This window comes from Neovison vison, chromosome 7 (assembly GCF_020171115.1).
Source record: "Neovison vison isolate M4711 chromosome 7, ASM_NN_V1, whole genome shotgun sequence".
NCBI lineage: Eukaryota > Metazoa > Chordata > Mammalia > Carnivora > Mustelidae > Neogale > Neogale vison.
This window is the reverse complement of record NC_058097.1, coordinates 197,770,643-197,793,878: the sequence shown is the minus strand read 5'-3', so window position 1 is coordinate 197,793,878 and position 23,236 is coordinate 197,770,643. Positions and strand designations below refer to the sequence as shown.

The window sequence follows — 23,236 nt, the reverse complement described above, 5'->3', positions numbered from 1 at the left end:
ACAATATCCAATATAACTAATCATATAATATACACCCCAGCAGTTCTGCTCTTGGTCTGACCTGAGAGCACAGGTTCTCAGCCCCAGCTGGACATTAGAACCACCTGGGGGAGTTGATGTTTTAAAATCCTGGTGCCTCGACAACCCACCAGAAGTTACGACCTCATCAATTTGGGGACGAAGCCCAGAAATCGGTTTTCTAAAAACCTCCCAATGCTATCTACTGTGCACCCTGCCAGAAATTCATACATACCACCTTGTACCAATCACATAAATAAAACCAAGGGGAATGAAGCATCTAAATATAAAAGACGGTGGGCGCCTGGGTGGCTCAGTGGGTTAAGCCTCTGCCTTCGGCTCAGGTCATGATCTCAGGGTCCTGGGATCGAGTCCTGCATCGGGCTCTCTGCTCAGCAGGGAGCCTGCTTCCTCCTCTCTCTCTGTGCCTGCCTCTCTGCCTACTTGTGATCTCTATCTGTCAAATAAATAAATAAAATCTTTTTTAAAAAATAAAAAATAAATAAAATAAATGTAAAAGACGAATCTTTATGGTTATCTAAAAATATAGAAAACTACCTTCTAACCTCGGGAGAGAGAAGGGTTTAGAAAGAGTCAAAACTGGATAAACCATAAACGAACAGATTGATACACTTGGTTTTGAAGTGTAAAAATCTTGTATTTGGAAAGACAACATTCACGAAGAGAAAAGACCAGCCACAGACTGGGAAGTAATTTGGTAATCATGTCACCAAAGGATTACTGTTCAGAATGTAAAAAGAATGCAGATGTCTTAATCAGGAAAAGATGAACTATTTACTTACTTACCATGCCTTCATTATAAGGAGAATAGATAAATAAAATGGGCAGAGTTACACAAGTAACATTTCAGTAGTAAAAAAAAAAATGGATCAACTATGTATTAACGTGTACACATGTAAATATGTTGAGACGTGTGTATGTATTGGTATGAATAATTCGTAAACACAACATTGATCAATAACAGCAAGACCTTCAGAATGATGTCTTATGACACCAAGTTTTTTGAAAAATTGAATACCCACAAATCAGTACTATTTGTGCTTCTGGATACCTGCACAAGTTGTACAAGCATAAATACACACGTGGACCTGCAAATTACTATCCTGAGTTTTATTTTACCTCCAAGACGAAAGGGAAATTGAATTGGGGCTACAAATAAATCTGTAATGTTTTGGGTGTTCAGCAAAGTCATCAATACATGAGTGTTGGGGCACCTGGGTGGCTCAGTCGTTAAGTGTCTGCCTTCAGCTCAGGTTATGATTCCAGGGTCCTGGAATCGAGCCCCACATCAAGTTCTCTGATCAGTGGGAAGACTGCTTCTCCCTCTTCCACTCCCAGGGCTTGAATTTCCTCTGTTGCTGTCTTTCTCTCTTCCATGCGTCAAATAAATAAATAAAAGAAATCTTAAAAAAAAATGAGTGTTGTATCATCCTCTATACTTCTTTGGCATGCTTTGAAATATTATAAAAACTATCACAATATCTAAAAATTAGATATTTCCTCTGGGGACTAACCCTCTAGAGCCACAGTAGACTCCCTTGTCTGAAACTTTGCTCTGAGTATCCTGGTTTTGTGAACTGTCACTTTAAAGAGAAGGCAGGAGTACCTGGGTGGCTCAGTCGTTAGGTTTCTGCCTTCAGCTCAGGTCACGATCCAGAGTCCTGGGATCAAGACCCCACCGGGCTCCCTGCTCTGCGGGAAGCCTGCTCCTCCCTCTCCCACTCCCCCTGCTTGTGTTCCCTCTCTTGCTGTGTCTCTGTCAAATAAATAAATAAATAAATAAAATCTTAAAAAAATAAATAAAGAGAAGGCAAATGAATTAGTAGAGAAACTGAGGCAGAAAGTCTTTAGTTCATCCAAAGTGTTAAGCATGGTTTTAACTTCCTATATATGATTAACCCTAAATATCCATCTGGTGATCCTAGAGGACAGATCAGGCCCTTGAGCCCCAGTTCTCCCAGAGGAACGGGCTGGGCTAGGTTTACCTGCTCCACACTGGTTAACAAGTAAACCAGTAGTGGGTTCTTGCCCCTGGGGTGACTTGGGAGGACATAGCACATGGTGTCTTTACTGGCCTTGGCTTGATATAGTAATGGTTTGCGGAGCCCCTGAAATGCAGCCTGTTTTCCATCTGAATGCTTAGAGCTTTGAGAACTGAGTCTGGGGTGTAGTGGTTCTCCCCATCCCTGGGGTGATGGAAACCTACTCTCGCTGAGCTGTTGCTCATTCTGACACCCACGGATCCTCATTAGCATGAAATAAGGCTGTTGATGAACATGCTTGTTTTCATCCGTCACGTGTCCAAAAATAATTTGAAAGAAAAAAAAGGATGATCGAAGTTGTTGCCCAAATATTATAAAGTGAATTAGGGGTAGATGGTTTGATGCCAGATGAAGACGGGAGTCAGTGGTTTGCAGAGGTAGGAAAGACTTCTCTAAGAGGAGGGTCTTCTGAGAGGGCTTGTGAAAAGCCCCTCGGGGTGCACCTGGCTCTGAGGTCCTCCCCTCGCCCTGCATTTGTCTCCGGGGGTTTACCTTTCGAATTATTGTGGGAGATGAGATCCTACGCTGGACATGATGTCTGCGTCTTTGTCCGCCTTTCAAAGCAGAAGCTATCTTCTTTTTTGCATAAGTCTTTACCAGGAGTATGCACGTAGAGAGTGCTCGGGACAGACGCGCCCGACAATGAACGACTACCCTCATCGAGCTCACGTGCGGTGGTGGGAGCAGGAGTTGTAAGACCCTGGCCTGGCCTCGCTTGCTCTTATAATTGATCTGAAACACAGACCAGACCTGAATTTCTGTAACTGGTGACCATTGTGAACACAGTATAAATTCTGCTTCTACTTGAAAGGCTGGGTGAAACCTGATACAGACATTAAATTATGTAAGTTCCTTAGAGCAGTAGGATGGTAAGATGAGTTGGTTTTCCCCTGTGCCAGTCTCTGAACTAGTTTGCCAACGTACCATATGACAGTTCTTCTCCGGGAGTATCTACAGGATACCCCACTAAGCATCTTTCCAGATGGCTATCAAAATGCAACCATTTCAAAAACAAGAGATCTGCACTGTCTTAATCCTGAGTTAAACCCTAGAAGAAAATGTTACTGCTTCACACACATAACTCCATGGAGCTCTTCTTCCCGGGGAGGAAGGGCGCATACAACCTTAGTCCGCATTCCCAAGTGAGAGTTCTCCACAGGCGGCCTTTGCTTTTTTTAATAGTTAGAGACTTCTCTAGAGCCAGTTCTTAGAGGCCAAAATGTCTTTGCAAACCAGGCCCTCCGGCTCCCCACTCTCCCCACCCTCTCTGCAGGGCTCTGCAACCCTGTTTTCCCTCCTCTAGGGTTTCAGTTGGAGACATCTGCCCTCTTTGTCCTTCGGCCTACCTTTCTGTAACCGATTCCCTGCTGTGGGCAAGAGAGAGCAAGACTTCAGGTTAATATTAAAGGGACTTTAACCCCGGCTCTGCTCAGAACACTCCCCTGCGCATATTGTGGGAGGGAGGCAGAAAGGATGGAGCCCCAGGGCTTGGTCTCCAGCAAGGTGAAGAGGAACTCACTGTTCAGCACCATGCCCAGGGTTGTTCCTAGGATTTGCTGAGGCAAAATCAAGAGAAAAATAGAAGATGACATCATGTTCCCGGTGCCCAGGAGCCCACTGGAAACAATTGGAGGAAACATCAGAGACAGGTCCTTGCATGTAGTAGCAGCAACTGCCAAGAAAATCCCCGGTCTCCGCTTTCCATGGAATTCAGTGAGTACCAGATCATTCGGTCCACAAAAATAAACCCAGGAAAATTCTGGAAGTGGGTAGTGGCGATGGTTTGCAAAATATCATGGTAGTACTTAATGCCACTGACTGTACACTTAAAAATGGATTAAGTGGTAACATTTATGTTATACATATTTCACTATAGTTTTTTGCGGGGGGAAGGAAACTCAATTGCTTGCTTCTAAAACCTAAGATGTATTCTTGAGTATCTCTTTTTCTAACCCCATAGGACCAATCTGTGGGAAGTTTGCTCACCTGTACCTCCAGGAGGCTTCTGGAATCGTCCCCTCCACCCCTATAACCAGACCCTGGTCCAAACTCCTGTCCCCCTGCTCTGGCTGTCACAGAAGGAACCTCCTAACTTGTAACTTGCCTCTTCTGTAGACCTTCCCCTTCCTTGGTTCATTCCCTACTGAACAGCCAGATCCTAGGTTAGCTCACAATGTCCCCCTGTTTGAAACCTAACGGATTCCCCTGGCTCTGGGAATAAAAGCCAAGCTTCCTACCTGGCCTCTTGGCTTCTGTGATCTCAGTCTGCTTCTCCAGCCCCATCGCGTGTCACTTGCTTTCCTGATCACCGAGCTCCAGCCTCACTGGCTGTCTTTCTGCTTCTCAAAAGTGCTCAGCTCACTCCCACCTCAGGGCCCCTGCTTGTGTGGCTTCTCTGCCATGTCTTCGCACAGTGGTACCTTCCCGACACTCGGACACCAGCTTCACATCACCTCTGCAGCAAAAGCCCCTCCTTTGAGTCTGGAACAGGCCACCCTGCTGCTCCATTATGGGGCCTCGTTGCATTTCCCATAGGGCCCTCGCCATTCCCTAATATTTTTTGTTTATTTATCTAATGAGATATGGCCTGTCGCCTCCCCCTAGGATGGAAGCTCCATGAAGAGCGGGAACCTGCACTCCTGTGTCCCCAGCATCCAGAACGGTGCCGGACACATAGTAGGTGCACAACAGGGGTGACAACATGAAGGAGTCAAGGGCATTTCCCAAACCCTGGGAATATCACTGACAGAGGCTTGAGTGGCGGAACCATGGTCCATGCACTTGGAAACATGGTCTTTGCAGATATAATTAAGCTAACGGTCTCATGGTAAGATCAGCCAGGATTACCCAGGTGGGCCGGATAGCCAATGACAAATGTCCCTAGAAGACACAGACATAGAGGAGATAGCCATGTGAAGATAGGAGCGGAGGCGGAATGATGTTGCCACAATCCAAAGAACATCTGAAGACCCCAGGATCTGGAAGAAACAAAGATCCTCCCCCGTTAGAGCCTTAGGAGGGAGGACGGCCTCGCCAACACCTTGATTCCAGACTCTGGCCTCCAGAATTGGGACACGGAGCATTTCTGTCGTTCAGAATCACCCAGTTTGCGGTAATTTGTTACAGCTGCCTTAGGACACGAATGCACTCCCCAAATTTACTTTCTTTTGGATTTTTCTGGCATGCTGTGTGTTCACGTTGAGGCTAAATGACCCGTATGAGCCAGGACGTGATTTCCATCCGCAAACCTGTCAGATTCCACCAGCTGCGAGCTGAAGGAAGGCAGCTCCTGGCCCAGTTCTCAGTGCCACCCACACAGGGGGCTGGGGTCGGAGCAGGCACCAGCAGGGGGTACTGATCCCCAGTGGGGAGTATCTGCACGTCCGCTGCACAGGGAGGGGTTACAAAGCCACAGCTCAGGTGTCATCGTGGATCCAGGAAGCTTTGCTGCGTGCGGAAACCCTGAGTTGATACAGGTCTGGGTATCATTTGGACCTTGTCCACACCTCGTCTGCAATCCCTCAAACTCCACCTTTAGCTCCTGCTACTTTGGTCCCCCTGAGCCTCACTACAGTGCAAAGACTTATTATTAAGGCTTGTTCTCCGACTGGTACTTCTAGGATTGTCAAAATGACAGAAAGCAGGAAGGGGAACCGCTAAGATGGTGGAAAGTGAAGGGACTCTGTTCCCAGTCCCTCATTCGCTCCATCTCTTGGCGCACACCCAGTCCGATGGTGTTCACTGGGATCTTTCTAGGCCAAGGAGGACGGGGCAGCAGGAGAGAAAACAGAGAGGACAAAATAGCCCATAAGGCAGCAGGGGAAATAACAGACCCAAGGAAAACGCAAGGACCTCAGAGTTGGTTAGCCAGTAAAAACTGGTTCCGGACCAAAAAAAGAAAAGATGATGGCCCCCTGGACACCAAAGGCAGACAGAATTCCTGTGTGTGTCATTAGCGTCTGGCAGCCATGTTTGGGAAACACAGACATTTGTCCTTTCCTAAGGCCACACCTCTGTTTTTCTTTCCTTTTTGACTGTGGGTTTTTCCACTTTATCTTTTCTGCCCAGGCCTCTCTGGGGACATTTGAGCTCCTCTGTAGGGAGGTTCTTCTCGCCTTGTTGGAGAGAAGAGACGGTACAAATGCCCCATGAGGTACACAGGACCCCTCCCCACAGACAACAGCAGGACACCAGCGCCCGCTCCCACCAGGGCCTGTTTGAGGGATGGGGGCAGGGAGGGGTGACTTCCTTACCCTGGGGCAGTGGAGGGCACGTGTGGCCAAGCGGACAGCATCCTGGACGGAGCCAGTAGAGGTCTGTCTATTTTCTGTTTCTCTTGCTCCTTTTCTTTCCTTTCATTTTTTTCCCCAAAAGCAGAAAAAGAAGCAAAAATTAGTGTGAAACCAGAGTGAAGAGAAAGAGAGGAAAAGAGCAGATGCAGATGGGAAGGTGATCTTTCTGTGGTAAAAACAGGAGGTTTGGGGCACCTGAGTGGCTCAGTCGGTGAAGCATCTGCCTTACACCCAGGTCAGGATCCCGGAGACCTGGAATTGAGCCCCAACTCAGGCTCCCTGCTCAGCAGGGAGTTTGCTTCTCCCTCTCCTTTTGCACCCCCCCCCCGCTTGTGTGTGTGTGCCTACAGGTGCACTCTCTCTCTCTCATAAACAAATCTAAAAAAAAAAAATAAAACACCCCCCAAAAAACAGGAAGCCTACCTGACAACCAGGTAGGCAATGAAACCAATATGAGCAACTGAGAGAGAAGGTCTCTGCAAGCCATGTCGGGAAGTTCCATTCAGGAAGCAATTTGGGAGCACTAAGGACCTCCCAGAGAGCAGAGACTCCGGTCAGACTCCCTCCCCGGGGATCTTCTCACGCCTGAGTTGTGAAGATTGAAAGTGGCCACAGAGGCAAATGGACTTGTGAACAGAGAGGCTTCTACCCAGAAAAGTGTATCTGAGAAGTGAGGCGGGGACATCTGTGATGGGAGAAGGGGACATGCACACGCGCGCACGCGCACACACACACGCACACACAGATGGGCTTGCAATAAGTCTGTCTGGACCTTGCCTGCCCTAGAAAAGTTCTGAATGGATCAAGATTATGGCCGAGGCAGGATGGAAGGACAGACACCAGAAGGAGGGGCCTTCGTGGGGCAGCCCTGGGACTAGCCCTGGGGAAAATTTTTAAACTCATTTTGCTGTCAAATAAAACCCAAGTACACACAACAATAAAATGAATTTTAAAATAAAACAAACCACACAAAGCAAACATACGGTTTAACAGATCAGTGGAAGGTGAACACGGGGCGGTAGTCGCTACCCAGGTCAAGAGAGATTTCCCAGCACTCCCTGGGTCCCTTCTGTGGGCCCCCGTGCCAACCACACCCCTCCCCCAACGGGAGCTCTCCTCCTGCCTTGTAGAGCAATCAAGACTTCAGCTTTTGGCAGTTTCTTACCCAGATGTGCCTCCTATATTTTATTTAGGCTTGTGCATCTTTAATGACATGTGTCTTTTCAGTCTCTTAAATTTCTGAACTTCCTTCTGGATCCTTCCTTTCACTACCATTTCTTTGTAGCAGACGTGAAGAGTTTCCCACCATCTGGATGTTGCCGGCTACACCCCCATCGGTCCAGGAGAGCCGTTGGCTACTATTTGAGAGGACAACGGGTATGATGCAGAGATCCCCGGCCCGAGTGTCATCCCAGCTCTGACCCTAGCCAGGAAACCATTTGGTGTAGCCAGGGGACCTCTAGTGCAGCCGTTAAGAGACATGGGCCACGGAGTCGGGGGATCAGGTAACCCATTTCTGGTTCCAGGACTTGGGATTCTCTGTTTCCTCATCTATGTGCAGGGTGAGCAATTCATATGTCAAGGTCATTGTGCGAATTCAATGAGAAAACCTCTTCTTGCCGCTCCTGGTACAAGAGAATCAGGAGATAAGTCTGCCGCTGCTATTATCACTCCCACTCTGACCACTAAAATCACTCTGGGCCCATTAGCTCACCTCGGGATTTCGGGCTGGTCACCCAAATAATCAGTGTTTTTTTGTTGTTGTTGTTGCATAAAATAACATGCCTTTAAAAATACATCCTAGGGTACCTGGGTGGCTCAGTTGTTGGGCATCTGCCTTCAGCTAAGGTCATGATCCCAGGGTCCTGGGATGGAGCCCTGCATCGGGCTCCCTACTCCGCAGAGAGCCTGCTTCTTCCTCTCGCACCCCCCCCACCCCTTGTGTTCCAGCTCTGGCTGTCTCTCTCTGTCAAATAAATAAATAAAATCTCAAAAAAACAAAAAATAAAAAACAAATAAAAAAATACATCCTAGTGAGCTGGAATTTGTGTCTGCTTTCCTTTTTCCTACAGGGCTTCTCTTTTCTATTTGCTTTGGCACTGGAACCGTGTTTCAGACAAGTCAGTCAGTTGAGAGGAGCTGGTTAATTTGCTGGAAGCAGACATGTGTCAGCCTTCCTCTGGGGGAAGCGTGCATTTCATGCCTTACCAAGAACACGCAGAGGGAAAGAACCAAAAACATGCCCTGTCTTCCCCATGGGTCTGTTTTGAGGTTCAAACAAGTGAAAGCGAAAGCACTGGCGAGGATCGGTGGCATGTTTGTGCCTGTCATTCTGAAGGACCTGGAGCACAGGTATGGCTCCTCTTTACACCTTGGGCCACTGGACTTGGACCAGAGCCGGGGTCCCAAGCCCTGGTCCCCAGGAGAACTCATGCCTGGCAGAGGGCTTAACCTTGCCCTACATCTCACGGCAACTTGAGTTGAAAGCAGTTTAAATCATTGTGTAGAAGGAGGGGACCCCCCCACCACCATGTACATTCAGTATGGAGGGAAGAACATTGGTCATTCAAAGGTTGGCTGGTAGAGGGGATGGAGGCTGGGGGCTAAGCAGGGCAAGGGCGGGAGGCACCAAGACAGTAAAGACGCAGGGAGCTTCTGGGTTCCAAACAGAGCCGATGGGACCAATTTGAGAAATTTTATTTATCTTTTGTTAAATTTAACACTCTGGAGACATCCAGACTTGCACACAAGGAGGGCCACCATACCCAGCACCCGTGCGTATGTGAGATGGAGAGTGTGAGATGAGTTAGATGATGAGGGAGAGAGGAGGGTGATGAGGGGAAGGAGTGCAAAAGAGATGGAAGAATCTAGATGATCCTAGGCTTCTGACCATGTTGGGTAGCAAGAACTCAGGAGCTGAGCCAGTATGGAGGAACGTGATGAGCTCGGAGAGCAGAGGCTCTCTGGACTGTGGGGGCTGTGCTGTTTGCTCCCTACCTCTCAGTTCCCTACACTGGTATCTACTACATGAATAGGCAAAGGATCCTGGATAGTGGGGTCCAGCAAGGGCTCGCAAGCCTCCTGCAGGACTGGCCCACTCTGAGTGCTAAGCAAGAGAGAGCTGGCAGACATCTGTTCTGCTTCCCCTCTGGTCCTTAAATGTTGGTTTTGTCTCTTGAGGATTTCTGAAAATGAAAAATAACCACCTCACCTTTTTCCCAGAAAGAGAGAGGTTTAACTTATGAACTGAAGGGTGCAAGAGAATGTTCTGGAAAGAGACCAGGTGGTGTAACATGGCTGATGGTCCCACCTTGCCAGAAGCTACCCAGGCTGTGTTCCAGGGGCCTCTCTTCTGGGCAAAGAATTCAGCTCTACCTTGCAGCCCCCCACCCTCTCTCTGCGTCGTGTGTCTGGGAACATACCTAGAGCACAAGGTTTCAGGACGGGAGAGGTACCCACAGATCACGCTGACTATAGAGGGGCTGGGATGGGGACAGGTCCCTCTGCATATTCCAGACAGTCACACTCACATTCATTTTATGTTTAGATGACACTGTCCATTCTCCTTGGAAATGCCGAGCTTCCTGCTTCTCCTCCACTATATATGACCAGAGATGTCATCATCCTGGTTAGCCAGCCCTAATTCCAGACTACCTCTTCCTTATCTCAATTCATGCAATTATAGGCAACACCATGGGCGCTCTCTGAGTCTGGTTTTATAACTCCTTGGCATGCAGATAACCCCAAGATACAGACCTGAGTCATTTGCAGGTGACTTCCGGCCAGCATGACTCTACTGCCATTCTCTCCTCCGCCTTCTAGCCAAAAAGCAAAACAACAAATCACTTCCTCTCCATTAAACTTCTACCAGCCTTTTAGACCCATCTCACCGTCTTCAAAGAAGCTTCTCTTCACACAGTAATTTCTCTCATTAATTTGAACTCCACATGCATACATGCTGCTTTGACAAATGTATTATACCATATTTGTACCCGTCGCCATGTTGTCATTTGGCACGTTCAGTGCTGTGTCATTTTCCCAGCTGGACTCAGAGTTCCTTGAAGACTTGCTTCTTGGCCTCCCTGAAGAAGTAGATGGGTGGACTTTATGGATTCCTTCAGAAGCGCTTCTTTTGGGATGCCTGGGTGGCTCAGTTGGTTTAGTATCTGCCTTTAGCTCAGGTCATGATCCTGAGTCCCGGGATCAAGTCCCACATCAGGCTCCCTGCCCAGCGGGGCGTCTGCTTCTCCTGCTGAACATCCCCCCTCTTGCGCTCTCTCTCAAATAAATAAAATCTTTAAAAACAATACTAAATGTCTGCTATATGCAAGATATTGTACTTAATATTTAAAAAGAAGAAGAAGAAGAAGAAGAAGAAGAAGAGGAAGAAGAAGAAGAAGAAGAGGAAGAAGGAGGAGGAGAAGTGCTTCTTTTGAGTTTTGGTTTATAGCCTCCTGCCTCAAATGTTGAGATAGAAGCTTAAGGTGGCAGACATTTCTCAGCAGGATCCAGGACATTCTGAACTGCCTTCAACAGCTCTGACACCCATGGAGATCTTGACAGTCACCTGGAGGGCAGATGTGGTTCTGGGGAAAACCCCTTCAGAGAGTTGCATTTTGGTTCCTAAGACTTTTAATATTTCTTATCATCAAGGGCAGGAATTTGAAGTTGAGAAAGTTCTGTACAGACATTATTAAAATAATTCTCTTCCCTTAGCCTCCCCTATGTTTTAGTGACTTATCTACAGTTGCCTCTCTTTGTTCAACCTGGTGTCAAAACATGTAGGTTTTGTCACTTCTCTGGGTCTTCATTACTATGGAACCCTTATCAGTGTTCCCAGGTTGCAGAAAACTTATATTAAATAAATGTGCATACTTTTCTCCTGTTATTCCGTATTAAACCAGTGTAACCCACAGGATAGCTGAAAAACCTAGAGAAGGAATTTGTTTGCCCTGCATCAAGAAAATGAAATTTTAAAAAGAACAAAACATAAATTCTCTTGTCATTATTAGACTCAACAATGAGAAAATCACTCTCTAGAACATCCAGTTGGGTCAGTTGGTAAAGCATGCAATTCTTTTTTTTTTTTTTTCCTTTTTTAAAAAAATTTTTTAATTTATTTTTTATTTTCAGCATAACAGTATTCATTATTTTTGCACCACACCCAGTGCTCCATGCAATCCGTGCCCTCTATAATACCCACCACCTGGCACCCCGACCTCCCACCCCCCCGCCCCTTCAAAACCCTCAGATTGCATGCAATTCTTGATTTCAGGGTTGTGAATTTGAGCCCTGTGTTGAGTGTAAAGATTATTTAAAAATAAAAAATCTTTTAAAAAGGATGAAGAAAGAAAGAAAGAGAAAGGAAGAGAGAGAAAAGAAAAGAAGGGGAGAAGGAGGGAGGGAGAAAGGAAGAAAAATCATTCTCTCAGATTGCTATGAAACATTCTAGAAAATCTCTCCTCACTCTTATACTTACTTCTTTTTGAACTGGTAATACATGGATCAGTTCCTGAAAGTTTGGGAAACAATGGTCAACCCCATCTTGAAATAATTTTCTGTGTTTCAGTAAAACACACTCATTGTTATACTATTATAAGTAATATAAAAGTTTATTTAACAACAAAAAAAAGCAAAATAATGTACTTATCCTTCCCCAGTATTCTCTGTCCCTCCCCTTGGCTCAGCTCCACCTCCTTCTTCCTCTCTTCCTCCCTCTGTCCTTCCATTTTCTTTATCTAGAATCTCAATAGCCAACTAACTGGAGGGTTTGACTTTCCTTTTTTTTTTAATGCACTAATTTAGCCCTGTGTTGCAACTTCTCTGGAGAACAGGTGGGAACAGAGCCAGGAACCACCACGGAACAGAAACGGTGCCTGTGGTCACATCTTACAATGGGGGCGGCTGTAAACCACTTGCTAACTGGCAAGACAAGAGATAAGAGAGATGTATCTGTTAAGCCGCAATTAGGTATGCTCCTAGCTTCCTCTTTAGGAAATTTCCAGCCCTGGACACCTCTAGCTTCACTCTCTCCAGCATTGTTGGGGGCCCATTGCTCTGGAAGCCAAGCTTAGACATCCCTACCTTCCTCAATTCTTTCAAGAAGTCCACATACCCTGTAAGTTCCCGTGATTTGACCCCTTTACCAAACTGTCTCTTCCCTTGTGACCCAGCCTCCTGGCTCATTGCGTGGCCCTGTTTCCTAATCGCCATAGTCAGCCTTCTATCTCCCCTGCTGATCTCCAACCGGGTTACCAGATAATGGATGAGCTCCATGTTCTTGTCTATAGTGCCTACTCAATGGCCTGTGGTAGGCATAATTATAAAGATAAAACCCAAAGATAAGAGGTGTCTAAAGTTCAGTGAGGAAACAGATTTAGGGTCTGTATCACATTTATCATTACATGTTATGGTATGGGATGACCTCACTGGCTGCTGGAAGAGTCTAGTGGGATAGACAGATCCTTCCAGATCTGCCCTGGAAGGATCCACAGGCTATCTGAACAGTGCTTGCTGGGTTAGCAGAGAGGGATTGCAGAAGTGGCGTGTGAGGAGTTGAGGGAAGAGAGCAGGCTGACCCAGACACTGGCTCAGGTCAGGGTGGCTGGAGCTGTGGGCACCTAAGGGGGAGAAGCAGAGGCTGATGCTGGAGAAGGAGGTTGAGGATCGGCAACTTAGGCAGCTTGGCCTGAGCTCCTACTACTGTCGTGAGACCCCAACAGTAACCTTCTGTTATGTCTCCCCACCTCCTTTCTTGTCCTCCCCAAATCCACAAAGTGATCCTTTTTTTTTTCCAATTTATTTATTTTCAGAAAAACAGTATTCATTATTTTTTCACCACACCCAGTGCTCCATGCAAGCCGTGCCCTCTATAATACCCACCACCTGGTACCCCAACCTCCCACCCCCCCGCCACTTCAAACCACAAAGTGATCCTTTTAAAGCAGAGCTCAGCCCTGTCACTGCCCTGCTTCACCTCCTCCACTGGTTTTCTTACATCCAGACCTCGCCTTTTCAGTGTATTTTAAGACAAAGATGAACATGCAACAGAGACCATATGTGACCACAATGCCTCTAAGGTTTACTATCTGGTCCTTTACAGAAAAAGTTTTGCCAACCCCTGATCCATAGGAATGCTCCCACAGGATTACTTGTAATAACAAAAACAGGAAACATCTGAACTACTCATCAACAGAATAAATAAAGTATAGCTTGTTCCCATAACGAACATCACACAGTGATGGAAATGAACACACGTAGCTCTGTGTAGCAATAAGGGTGGTTATGATGAAGCCTATCGAGCCAATAAAATGGGGACAGAATGCACAAACCAGAAGATTTCTCTTATATCAAGAACAAAGACAATCAAAAGCCAACTATCTAAGTGAGGGAGGCATATCTTGACCCTAAGGTATGAAGAAAAGTAAAAAATTGTATTTTTTAAGAAGTCAAAACTGTGATCCCTTCAAGGGCTGAGGGAGAAATGGGGGCTGGTGATCAGGGAGAGGCACATGGAGGTACAACGAGCCATGTTTCACTTCCTGACCTTGGTGGCAGTGTCGTGGGTTTTCCCTGTGAAACTAATCTTAATTTGTGTGCCTCTATTTTATACATTCACCTGTATGGAAGACGGTATGGGTCAGCTATTGCTACAAAAATGCCGTGTAATAAACCAGCCCAATATTCAGGGGCTTAAAACCAGGGTCCTTTGTTTTCACAGCTCTGGGGGTCAGCAGGGCCCCTGGCTCTGGTCCGTCTGCTCCTCACACGAGGTTTGAACATCGGCCACCGAAGCCCTATCAGGTGTGTTCATTCTGAGCTTGACTCAGGAGGCAGGAGCTACCCAGAGGAAGCTCGTCTCACGGCATTTGTGAGAAGCTCATCCGGGGCAGTGTTTTGCCCTTGACTGAAGGACATCATATGGCCAAGCCCAAAATCAAGGGCTGGGGGAATCTACTCTGCCTGCATGGTGACAGAGCGGTAAGGAATTGGGGCCAATAATGTAAGTTTATGCCTCCCAGTAAGAGCCTCAGTGAGTTAGGAGGGACATCGTGGCTGTTTGGGATGCCCAGCTGGGATGACTCAGTTAGGAGTCAGAAATCCTGATCTGGAGCTCAGAAAGATCTCCGATGTAGACCAAGGCCTAGTTCTTCTGCATTATTGTAGCAAACAACCTCCTGTGGGGGGCCGAGGGGTCTGGGGACAGCACACCCAGATGAAGACAGAGCATCGCTGACGTGAGTTGATCCCAAGAGGACAATCCAGTTTGGGGGATTTAGGCAAGGACCAGCCTGAGGACAAGAGGAGAGGACTAAGGAAGGAGGCTGATGCTGAATGAAGCAAATGCTACTGGAGGCCTAGAGTAGAATGTGCTGGGCTTTTGCTCCAGGGGATCTGCTTAGAGAAAGGAATTTTGGTGACTCCTTGGGAACCACATTCCATCTGCAATGGGTCGAGGCAACAGGAGACAAAACAGGGCTGTTCTTTTATGCAGCTGCCTGTTTGAGTGCTCCTCCTTTCGAGACTCTGTCCTGCCCTAAGTCATCAGTGCCTTGGACTCTAGGCAGGAACAGTGTTCACCATGACCGCTGTTCAACACTCTTCACCTTCCTCCAATTCCATTTTAAGAATTGCTGTAACACAAAAAAGGACAGAGAGATGGTGGTTGGGAAAGGATGCTGTACCCAGAGAGGATATCATATTGCCAAGAACTAGCAGAGTTCGGGTTTCTGCCCTCACAAAGGTGAGTTCATGGTCAATGCCCTCAAGGAACTTACTGTGTTTATGAAATGCTTGCAAACACCTTACGGGAAGGCAAGACAGGACCCCACGAGGGCTGCGTAGACCCACCTGCTATTTGCAGTGATGGCATTGAGGAAGGAGCGGGAGGGGCAGGTCTGCAGAGGAGGAGGCACCAAGGTGTGGGATGAGCAGGAAAAGGCATCCAGGGGAGGCATGGCAGCTCACAGAGTGTCTTAGAGCATATGCATGGGAAGGAAGTAGGTCGCAAATGAGGCTGGGGAGGAAGTCTGGGGCTCAGGAATGGAAGACATCCTAAGCCGGGTGGGGTCACGCTAATTCTACTTTGCAGGCAATGGGGAGCCACTGTGGGTTTCTGAGGAGGACAGTAACCTCCCGTCTTAGAAGATCTATGTGGTAGCGATGTGAAAATGAGTTGCTCATTGGGACCTGAGGTGGGAATTACCAGGGGGCTGCTGCGAACCGTGAACGTGATGAAATCTGAAGGTGGAAAGTGTGACTCAGGAGTCCTTGGAAACAGAGTCTCCTTGTCCTCTCCGACCCAAGACCCTGCTGTGCATCCTTCCCATGGACTGGGCTAATCTAACTTCCTCTGTCCTCCCTGGTCTCCCTGTGAGACTCCGTGTCCTGTGAGCCAGGCTGCGACCAGGCGGGATTAAACCCTGGGCCGTGTTGTGCAGGAGCAGAAATTAGCTCTTCCTGATATTACCCACGTCCACCAGGAGGAGTCACACTCAGGGCTCCCTCAGCCATGTCTGGTGAGCTCTAAATGAAGACGGAACTCGGACTGCAGTGGGAGGGGCGTAAGTCCTCCAGAACAGCGCTGATCCAGAATGTTCTGCCTAGGTGAGCCCATTATAAACCTTCAAGATGATTCAGCACCACTGACAGTTTAGGGTTCGTTCAAATTACACCTCCTACCTCGACTTTTTTTTTTTTTTTTAAACCAAAATGTATTAAAAATATCAAACCCAGGGCGCCTGGGTGGCTCAGTCATTACATGTCTGCCTTTGGCTCAGGTCATGATCCCAGGTCCTGAGATCCAGCCCCACATTGGGCTCCCTGCTCAGCAGGAAGTCTCCCTCTCCCTCACCATTCCCCCGCTTGTGTTCCTTCTCTTGCCCTGTCTCTCTCTGTCAAATAAGTTAAGTAAAATCTTAAAAAAAAAAAAAATGAAACCATGCATCTTGGTGTGTGGGTTCAGATAATATGGTCACCATAGCTACAGGGCAAGTCACTTCACACCTTACATCCTCAGTTTTCCTACTTGTTAAATAATTTGAACACATGGTGGCCACAGTGCCCTCCTGTTGTCATATCACAGACAACTGGCGCAGGTAGGCGACCCAGCGAAACCTGCTGCCCTCACAAGCCGGGTTGGAGTCCTGACTTGCTTGGCTACCCAGGCAAGCTACTTTACGTCTCTGTGTCTTAGTTCCCTCGTCTGAAACATGTCAAAGATAACAGAACCTAACTCATACGTTGTCGGGAGGATTCCCCAGGTGAATGTGAAAATGAGCGCACAACTTCACAGAGCGCTTGGCACGTGGAGAGTGCTCAGAAAGTGTTAGTTCTTGTGTAACCCAAAGGTAGTAGCAACCCACGCGTCCATCTCTGATGAAGGAATGGATGAAATGTGGTCTATTCAGACAGAGGAGTATCACTCAGTATAGAGTAACCTCCAGGACGTGATGTTAAGGAAAATAAATGAGTCACAAAAGGACAAATACTCTAGGATTCTGCATCTACGGGGTACCTAGCGTTGTCAGATTTACAGACTGAAAACAAAATGGTGGTTTCCAGGGGCTGGGGGGGGAGGGGAAGTCGGGATTTTTGTTGAATGGAGACAGAGTTTCAGTTCCAGAAGATGGAGAAGTTCTGGAGAAGGACGGTGGTGACCCTGGCATACCAGTGTGATGTACTTAATGCCGCTGAACTGTGCCCTTAAAAATGGTGAAAACTGTAAATTTTGGGCCACATATATTTTACCACCACTTAAAAAGAAAGTGCTGGGGTGCCTGGGTGGCTCAGTTGGGCGTCCAACTCTTGGCTCACGTCATGATCTCATGGGTTGTGGGATCAAGTCCCACAGCAGGCTCCATGATCAGCGGGGAGTCTCCTTCTCTCCCTCTCCCTCCGCCCCTCCCCTCTGCTCTCACACATGCCCTCTCTCCCCTTCTTTCTCTCTCTCAAAAAATAAGAAGGAAGGGAGAGGGGGAGGGAGGGAGGAAGAAAGAAAGGAAGGAAGGAAAGTATTAGCTATTGTCCTTTCTAGTCTTAGCTATCTGGAGAGTTTCTCTTAGGAGGAGAGCCCAAATGGTTGCCAGGATCAGTGCCGACCCTAACTCTGGCAGATAGGGTCAAATCTTCTCACACCCTCTCAGTTACATCTGTTATCTTGTCCATTTAAATCTAGTCCCACCCTTCCATGGCAGGAGAACTATGGGACAGACCGTCTTGAGGCAGAGTTGAGGAGAGCTGGAGGAGAAAGTGTGGGTCCCAGAGTCCCCTCCAATCAGCACCAGGCAAATGGCAGATCTAGGAGGAGAGATACTGAGGCTCTGATGGCTGGTAGGGCTTGAAGGCCTTTGGTCACACTTGTGCCCTCAGCAAAGCCACGTCCCCTGGGACCCACAGAGGGAGGGCCAGCAGACTATGGGCTTTGGACAGAGGATTCTTCCTTACAGTCTGGCCCAGGAAATGCCCAGGACGAAAGTGGGGGCACCAGCCTTCACTGATGGAATGGTTCTTCACACTTTAACAGATCTTTACAACAACGGTGCTGCTCAGCCTTGGCAGCACGCGGGGACCACCGTGGGGAGTTTAGGGAGCACTGATGCCCATCCCCTGACTCCCACAGGTTCTAGTTTAATTGATCTGGGTGCAGTCTGGGTCCTGGGATTTTAGAAAGCTCTCTACCTCTTTCTAACATGCAGCCAACATTTGACACCGCTGCCCTGAAGTTCCTAGAGGAAGCCCATGGCCTCCATGAGCAAAATGGGAGCAGAAGCAAATGTCCCTTAAAAGCTGCTAAGAAGGGGCGCCTGGGGGGCTCAGTCGGTGAAGGGTCTGCCTTCCGCCCAGGTCGTGATCCCGGCCCCGCATCAGGTTCCCTACTCCACGGGAAGCCTGCTTCTCCCTCTCCTACTCCCCCTGCTTGTCTCTCTTTGTCAGATAAATAAATAAAATCTTTAAAAAAAAAAAAAAAAAGAAAGAAAGGTTGCTAAGGAATCCCAGCCACCAGGAGGTGATGGTGTCAAGTGTGAGGGTCACCGAGCAGGTGTTTTCACGGTCAGGAGCCACTCTCCTGAAGCCTTTGGTCGGCGCACACGCTGTAACACGAAGAAGGCCCTACCTTATCTGTTGAAGACGTGGTTTTGTAAAATAGCAAAAACAGATGCCCAAACGGCCACTTTTCTGCCAGTCATGCTGCCTGGGCTTTCCCCTTTGGCTTGTCCTGTAAGTGCTGGGAGGGGTGCGGTCAGAACAGACCCTGTCACATCCTGTTGGTCTGCTGACCGCAGAGTGCCCCTGCTGACTCCAGCTTTCTTGATGTAATAACAAAGTTGTCAGATGTGTTTCTTCACGCCCTGGAGTCTGCTGTCCCTTCCGTCTGGATCCACGTGCGGCAAGAGGCTGACTCATTTCCCTGAGCCAACCAAATGCTAGCGCTTCCTGGATCTACAGACCCAGGGGATGGCTCCTCCAGCAGGGTTCATGGAAAGGTGTGGGAGCCTCCAGAGCTCCCAGCAAGGGTCTTGAGGTCTAACTCAAGGGAGGTGGCATTGTAGGGACAGCTGGCTGACAGGTGCAGGCTTTGAGATCTTGGTGGACGAGATGTAGTAATACAAAAACGTGGTCAGCTCTAACTCAGCCCTTTGAGGACAGGGCCAGAATGTTCCTCCGGGTGGTGTAGAAGACTCAAGCATTCTGCTGAGACACTCACCCGCTTCTGCTCCATCATTCAAGACATATTCATTGCCAGACACTGTTCAAGGCCCCTGAAAAATGGCAGACACAAGACAGGTGTGGACCGCATTGCCTCTTTTTTCTTTTTTTTTTTTTTAAGACCTCATTTTTGCAAGAGCAGTTTTAAGTTTACAAATAGACTGAGAGGAAGTTTTGGGGATGTCCCCTCACACCCCAGGCCCTGCCCCCATGCATAGCCTTCCCCATTACCCATCTCACTCACCAGAATGGTACTGTAAAAAAAAAAAACAAACAAGGAGGAACCTTAATTGACACATCGCGATCATCCAACATCCACGGTTTACTATAGGAGTCACCCTTGATGTTGTACATTCTATGGGTTTGGACGAATGTATATGGACATGCATACGGAGTATCTTCACTGCCCTCATAACCCTCTGCACCCTGTAGGTTTACGCCGCCACTTCAACGCCTGGAAACCGCTGTCTTTTCCATTATTTCCACAGCTTTGCCTTTTCCAAAATGTCACCTCGTTGAAATTATTACAGTATGCGGTTTCCAGGTGGGTTTCTCTCACTTAGTATCATGCTCTGAAGTTCCTTCCACTTCCTTCCATGGCTAGAGAGCACCAGCAATATCCTGTTGTCCAGATGGACCAGGTTATTCATCTGGTCACCTGCTGACCGACATCCAGACTGCTCCCAAGTTGGGGTCATTATGAATCAGAGGGCTAGAAACATCGTGTGCAGGGTTTTTAGGAACGTGTTTTCATCTCCCCTGGGTCAGTGCCAAGGAGCATACTGCTGGATCGTATGGTAAGAGGATGTTTCGCTGTGTGAGAAACTTCCAAACTATCTTCCAAAGCGCCTGCACCATTGTTGAAGTTGTGCATTTTCATCGAACCCTGTCTCCTCCTGGAGCTTATTACCAAACTATGCCCTTGGGGAATAGCACTCACTGTCTAGACTTTTCCTTGTCTTCCCTCCAGTTTTATTAAGATACAGTCGACACAATGCACTGTTCTTTTTTGGTGAGCCAATAATCATGAACCCTCCGGGAGCGCCAGTTTCTGGGCTAAACCCTCTTTCTAAATAAGTCTTCCTTTTAGCGCGATTCCCATTCTCCCTTCCCCCACAAACAACCACCCTGACATGTTTCCTGTTTGCCCCTCTTTGTGTTGTTGGAATCTGTTTGTTTTCTACACATGTATTTGCATTTTTAGTCCTGCTGGCTATGTCCCTGTAAATCAGGACGCATGCGCGCTTTCTTCCCGTGGCCCTGTGTTGGTGTGACCCACCTACCCTCCCACCTCGCGGCTGTGTGATGAGCCCTAGAATGCCACCGCCAGGCCTACACCTGTCCATGCCTGCCCCGAAGCAGCCTGGACTGTACCCTGCTCTTTGCCCCCACAAGAGCCCTCGGCTATGATGAGCATCACATGCACGTGCCCCCTGCACGAGAGGGTTCAGGATACACACACACAGTCCCAGGAGCGGATTATGGGTTATCGGCTGGTAGGTGGAGATAGTCTGGCTAAATAGGGCAGATTGCTCTGCACAGAAGCTACACCCCCTACACCTCGCTCCTGGTCATGTAGGGAACTTAGGGCTCCACATCCCTGACCCAGGAGGTGTCACTCAGCTTTTAAAATTTTGCCCAACAGGTGGAAAGGGAGATATCCTTAGTTCAACCTGCCATTACGCTGTACCCAGTAAACTTCTCTCCATGTGTTTGTTCCGATCTTTAGTCTCTTATCCTGAAAATTACCCATCATGCTTTGCCGGTGTTTCCGTTCAGTTCTTCTGTCTTGTGGATGAGCAGGAGGTCCTGTTTGTTCTAGATCTGAGTCTCCTCTTGGTTTAGAGATGTTGATCCTGCACTCCCCTGGCCCAGTCTGTTATCTGTTCGTTATCTTTGGCCATTGTGTCTTTCGTTTTACAGAAATCCTTTATTCAAAGGGATCGCATGAATGTTGAGTCCTTTGTGCTTTTGAAGTTTTGGAAACAAGTCTGTAAGGATATTATCTTACAGAGAGTCTCTCTCAATTTCATCGTTTCTATTTTAGTTAGGGCTCTAGTCTATCCGCACACGAGCTTTGTCAACAGTGCGCAAGAGGGACCTGGTTTTGTTTGTCTCTGCGGACTTCACTTTTTAGAGATCTTTGCAACGGCTCTCTGGGGTAGAGGAGGAAACCCAAGGCAAAGAAGGTCAAAATGCTAGCAAGTGGCAGAAGCCCAATCTCTGATTTTGTTTCTTCAGGTGTCAAATAGCCGGATCATGTTATGGGTCTCCAGGGCCCGGAGCAATAAAGCCCAGTGCTCCGCACACAACTCTGCCAGGGCAAGCACTATGGGTCACCTAGAGAACAGATGAAGCCTTTGGCTCTGTCTCTTAGATTTGGTTCAACAGGAAAGGCCAGTGAACCCAGGACAGGTCACACCCAGACCCCCAGTAGGAAGCCCCTTCCCATTTCTCTGATTCTCCCTCTTCTTGCAGTCTACCCAAAAGCAGCTTTTCCTCCCTCATTTTAGGGCCTCTTCAACTTATTGACATTTGTTTGTTTGTTTTTTAAGATTTTAATTATTTATTTGACAGATAGAGATCACAAGTAGGCAGAGAGGCAGAGAGAGAGAGGGGTGAAGCAAACTCCCCACTGAGCAGAGAGCTGGATGCAGGCCTTGATTCCAGGACCCTGAGATCATGACCTGAGTCCAAGACAGAGGCTTAACCCACTGAGTCACCCAGGTGCCCCATGTTTGTTAAGTAGGATTTATTAGAGCTCACAAGCCCAAAATACTATACTTCAAGCACTGTGTCATACTGTCCCCCATGAGATACCCTACCCCTACCATCCAGATCACGGAGAACTATCAGAAATAATTAAAATGCTGGCCACTGAGCTAGGCTCTAATTTTTTTTTTTTAAGCGTTGTCATAGCAATGCTGCCATGGAACATTCCAGCGCCCCGAATGGCCTGGATGAGGACTTATAGTCATCCTGCTGAACTGCAAGACCCCACATGTCTCACTCCACAAAGAAAGTCCATCCGATCCACGAAGGCTCACTGTATGTCCACACTTTCCATGGAGCCCGGCTTCCCAGCCCAGCCAGACAGCAGGGTGCTTGTCACTGTGTCTGGCAAAGACTCTTAGTCCCCTTTGTGTAACCGAATCCTGAGGACTACAGCAGGACTGCTCTGGGGTCTTTGTTCCTCTTTCCCATGACCTATTGTTCTCAGAGCCTTTGCCTTCTGCATAATCATCTTGTTTTTACCCATCCTGGCTACCGTGCATTATCCTCATGGCTCCCCCAACCTCCCGGCCTGCAGCTCTCACCGGTTCCCTCCACCCCATTCCCTCTCACGTTCCAGTGGCATCGTATCCGCAGGTGTATTCTTCCCCCTTGTTTTTTCTCTAACACTTCATATTAAGCCCAATCAGAGCTGGCTCTGTGCAATGTCACATCACCTCCCTCCCTCCTGGTCCCCACCAGCTCCAGAGTCCCCCATCCCCCATGTGGACTCAGCCACTTGTGGGGAGCCCCTCTGCTTTACCTTGTTTCTACCAACTGTCCGGTCTGGCTGGGCAGCAGTGGCTTTCCGTCATCCTTTGGCCAGATCTGCATGTGAGCTACAGAACCGCCCGTCTGCTTCCTGGGGCACTTCTGATTGATTTGCAGGGAAGGTGACTGGCCTGAAACCTAATCAGCGTCTCTCATTATTCCCGGGAATAATCTCCTTTACTGAGTTCTTCGGTTAACGCTTATCACTTCAACACATTACCCCGCACCCTGTCTTTGAGCACCTTGAGTTACAAGACTGTCCCTCCCTCTCAGAGATTTCCTCCTTATCCTGTTTGCTCCGGCCAAAGCTCAGGAATACCTGGGTTCCCTCCACGCTTGGGGACGGATTCACCAGGGAAGGTACTAGGGAGGCACTGATGGCGTCACTAAAGGCGCACTTGGGTTTGACGTGGGGTTCATTGAATGAGCATAGATTATACCCCCCCTCCCTCCCCAAAACCCAACCTTCCCAGCAGCTGACGCCTGCCCCTCCTGTCCAACTCACAACTGGGAACTTTTGTTGTCAGCACCTTCACATCTTTGCTCATTCTGTCCCTTTCCCTTCAGAGTCCTTCCCCCCCACTCAATTTATTTGTCAGAGAGAGAAAGAGA

The 23,236-nt window shown here is 48.0% G+C and overlaps 2 long non-coding RNA genes across 4 annotated transcripts; one reads left to right on the top strand and one right to left on the bottom strand.

The window, feature by feature from the left end:
* Window positions 1-2,728: 2,728 nt before the first annotated feature.
* LOC122912996 lies at window positions 2,729-22,761 on the bottom strand. 3 transcript variants are annotated; one of them, XR_006385693.1, is made up of 6 exons: window positions 22,617-22,761; window positions 11,853-11,885; window positions 10,130-10,191; window positions 7,539-7,998; window positions 6,335-6,433; window positions 2,729-2,813 (listed from the first exon to the last, which is right to left on the bottom strand). It is a non-coding gene; the product is annotated as an uncharacterized LOC122912996 (long non-coding RNA). The 3 variants fall into 3 exon arrangements; XR_006385692.1 differs by lacking the exons at window positions 2,729-2,813; window positions 6,335-6,433 and having other exon boundaries at window positions 7,285-7,998; XR_006385694.1 differs by lacking the exons at window positions 2,729-2,813; window positions 6,335-6,433; window positions 11,853-11,885 and having other exon boundaries at window positions 7,285-7,998.
* On the top strand, window positions 3,532-4,322 carry LOC122912995. The gene is made up of 2 exons (XR_006385691.1): window positions 3,532-3,794; window positions 4,042-4,322. It is a non-coding gene; the product is annotated as an uncharacterized LOC122912995 (long non-coding RNA).
* Window positions 22,762-23,236: the final 475 nt, after the last annotated feature.